We start from the raw sequence: 4,192 nt of genomic DNA, 5'->3' as shown, positions 1-4,192 counted from the left end.
GGGCTCTTTTTTCCTGGGCTATGTCTCATACACAGTACTAAGGACTTTTCACACATTACTTTTAATCCATGCAATAATGCTGTAAGGTAGGTGCTATCATTATACCCATATTACAGATGAGGAAATTGAGGCTCAGAGAAGTCAAGGACTTGCGAAGATCACACAGATTCAAGATTAAAATTCAAGTATCTGACTGCAAAGCTAGTTCTCCTTCTACTATGTCATCTTGTTTTCTTTTCCTTGTATATAAGTAAGAATGAGGCTAGATGACTCTTGGGATGGGGGTAAGAAACACAGGCTTTCAGTGATGTAAGTCCTTGTGCTCTAGGGCAGTTCACTAGGGAACATGAACACAGTCATGACATAGGCTTATGAGATGTGACATGAGGAGTTCACATACAATGTTACTGTCACTCACATGAAGGAGGGTCACCGTGGGCTTAAGATCTCTATGATCTCTATGAGGTTGTCATTGAGGATTAGGCTGCATTTTTTTTTTTTGAGACAGAGTCTCACTCTGTTGCCCAGGCTGTGGTGCAGTGGTGCGATCTTGGCTCACTACAACCTCTGCCTCCTGGGTTCAAGTGATTCTCCTGCCTCAGCCTCCTGAGTAGCTGGGATTACAGACATGCGCCACCACGCCTGGCTAATTTTTGTATTTTTAGTAGAGATGGGGTCTCACCATGTTGACCAGTCTGGTCTTGAACTCCTGACCTCAGGTGATCTGCCACCTTGGCCTCTCAAAGTGCTGGGATTACAAGTGTGAGCCACCGCACCTGGCCAGGTTGTATTTTGCCCCAAAATTAATTAAGAAAGGAGTAGCATCCTTAGGAAGGACATTTTCTCTCCCTCCCTCTCCTGTTCCTCCTCCTCCTCCTCCTCCCCTCTTTATTAATTTCCTCCCTACCCACTAGGTTAATTTTGTTTAATTTTACAAGTATTTACTGAATTTTTGGCATCTGGAATTGCCGGGTGAGGCCACAAGGGATTTATGTTTCCAACAAAGATGATTCCTGCCCATTAGGGTCTCACATGCATACAAGACAGTGACATGAAGTGAACCAAAAGCGCCCAAAAGTACTATGAGAAAATAAGGGATGATAATAATAGCTAACATTTATTCAGGCCAGGTTAAGAGTTTTGCGTGGATTTCCTCAATTAATCCTTACTACAACCCTATGAGGCAGATACTAGCATCATTTCCCATTTTATAGCTAGTTTACTGGTTACTAGGTCACCCAGCTAGTTCACCTTAGAACTAGATCCTCACATTGGGCTGGTGCACCTTTCACCTCCCCACCTAGCAAAGTCCCAGCCTTCGTGCCCCCATCAGATCCCATCTGGTCCATGAAGCTTCCCAGACATACCCATTTGGAGACAGTGGAGTCCAGTGGTTAAGCGCAGACACCTCAATGTCAGACATTCCTTTCACCCTCCCAGCACTCGATCTCTGTGGGGGGGGTGGGATGGAGGAGTGGCTTTCATAAGCCCTTAGGGGATTTCTGTGTGAGGACCAGAAGCAGACCCTGAAATGAGGATTCCCTGCAAATGACTTATTAAAGAAGTGCTCTGAGGACAGCTGGTAAGCAGAGTGCGGGGGACGGGGGGCGCAGAAGAGGAAAGGGGAGGAAATCTGGCAAGGGGGCAATTGCAGATAAAGTCCTGGAGAGGGCAGCTTCAGCCTGGCCCCGTCCACTGGGAGCTCTGGAGTCTAAGGCTAGCCTGGTGGAGGACAGGGAGCCAGGCTTTCACAGTCCCACCTGCCAGTGGTTGGTGAGGGTGCTCCCTGGGAGGACTGAAGTCCTAGGCTTTCCACCTGTACCAGCAAAGGCCTCCTCCAAAGAAGAGCTGCAGGCTCTGGCTGCTGGAAGAGAAAGCACAGGAGGCGGCGGGAGCGATCTGAGATGTAGGGCACTGACACTGCGCTATGGAGGGGCATCCGGACCTCCACATGGAGAAGAGCAGGCTTCCCAGACCGTTTCCACAAACCCCCCGCACCCATCTAACCTCCCTTCCCCATCCTTCCACCCCTACTCCAGTCTTACTCTATTTCAAGTTTAAAAAATGCTGTGCTAGATTCTTCAATGGATGTGGAGTTATCCACAGATAGAGAAAGGGACAGTGGCTTGAGGAAAGTGGAAATCCAACTGGAAGTCTATTAAAGATCAACAGAAGTCAGGTGTGATGGTTCACGCCAGTAATCCCAGCTACTTGGGAGGCTGGGGTGGGAAGATCCTTTGAGCCTAATTCAAACCAGCCTCTGACAAGCGAGACCCTATCAGAGAGAGAGAGAAAAAAACAATGTCCCAGGCACTGAGGGCCTACAAAGGCAGCCATTACTTCTTATGTGTTATATAATGTCTATTGGGTGGTAACTGTGTGGCAGGTGTGGCAGGTGGATTCTCTCTCTTAATCCTCACCCCCAGGTCACTGGAATCCAGAGCCCACATTCTTAATCACCCTTTGATACGTCTCCCTTTATGATTAGGTGTATCAATACAATTCATTCAGGGGAGCAGAGCCATTATGGGTATTATGGGAATAAGGGCTTTATTACAGGAATGAGACTTTACCCAAAGACTGAGGGAGCTGGAAAAGTGAAAGTCTGCAAGGAACTGTGGGATACTCCAAGAGGAGTCACAAATGGGTGGAGGACTAGGTGAAACCTATCTGCTAGGCACCTCTGTGTCATAGCATCTGACTAGAAGATTTCCACAGAGGAATGGCTGACACTCCCACTCTGCCTTCCAAGTCTCACCCCAGGTCCTCTTTTGGCCAACTGTAACTCAGAGCCTTGTTGGTAGGGCGTTCTGGAAGTGTACTTTCCAATTTAACCAAATCGATTTAGCACAATCCAGCACATTATAAAATCTTCAAAGTAGGTGAGATATAGCTGACTAAAAGTCCAGGCTGCAGCATAAAGTTTGGGCCACATTTTTGTATGTTTATCCCCTTTTTTTAATGGCTGCATGACATTTTATATAATATTGGTCAGTATTTTATGTATACAGTAGCATTTACAAACACTGGAAAAATAGTAAATCCTTCAGAGCTGCACTTCAAGGACTAAGCAGAGTGTCTGGCATGCAGTAGATGCTCAGCAAATATTGGATGAATGAATGGATGCTGAATGACTAGAGTTCCTGCAGGGCAACATTTTGCCCAGGACAAAATCGCCCAGGGGCAGGAAGTGGCCTCATTCTCCCAGGTAAGGGGGAGGTAATTCTACTCACCAATATGCCACTACTTTCAGTCTTCTGGCTAGCACCCAAATGGGATGAAAACTCCCTGTTTACTGCTTCCAAGAAGAACTGATCACCACCTCTTTGGGGTGTCTTCTTTGCTCATGAAGATCCCCTTAATTGTACTTCCTCATGCGAAAAAGTGGGGCCCCAACCCTCTTCCTTGGCCACAGCTGATTGAACCATCATTAGATACCTGAACACAGCTGGGCCAATCAGATTCTCCCTTCTGGGAATTTGGAATCGGGACCTAAATAAATAAAAAACATTTAACAAAACAAGCATACATAAGTAAAGAGGGGTAGAAAGATTATTACTAATGAATTAAGATAACTGACAGGCAACTTAGGCAAAAGATATTTTAGTTTCTTACATTACACTCTACATCAAAAAAATTTTAAATGTTTTTAGAGACTGGGTGCAGTGGCTCATACCTGTAATCCCAGCACTTTGGGAGGCAGAGGTGGGTGGATAACTTGAGGCCAGGAGTTCAAGAGCAGCCGGGCCAACATAGCAAAACCCCGTCTCTACTAAAAATACAAAAAATTAGTCGGGCATGGTGCATGCCTGTAATCCCAGCTACTGGGCAGGCTGAAGCATGAGAATCTCTTGAATCTAGGAGATGGAGGTTGCAGTGAGCCAAGATCGCCCCACTGCACTCCAGCCTGGGCAAGAGACTCTGTCTCAACACAAGAAAAGAAAAGAACAGAAAAAAAAAGAAGCAAACCACGGAGAGAAAATATTCACAAAGGACTCATCCAGAATATTTGAAGAATAAGACAAGCAAAAGACAACCAATAGAAAAATGGACATAAGACTTCAACAGAGGATACTGAAATGACCAATAAACATAAAAGATGTTTAACTGCATTAATCAGCAGGAAAATGCAAATTAAAACCACAATAAGTTATAATTACACACAGCAAAATGGATAAAATGAAAAAAGCTG

Source organism: Pongo pygmaeus, chromosome 12, assembly GCF_028885625.2.
Source record: "Pongo pygmaeus isolate AG05252 chromosome 12, NHGRI_mPonPyg2-v2.0_pri, whole genome shotgun sequence".
NCBI lineage: Eukaryota > Metazoa > Chordata > Mammalia > Primates > Hominidae > Pongo > Pongo pygmaeus.
Note: the sequence above shows the minus strand (reverse complement) of the source record.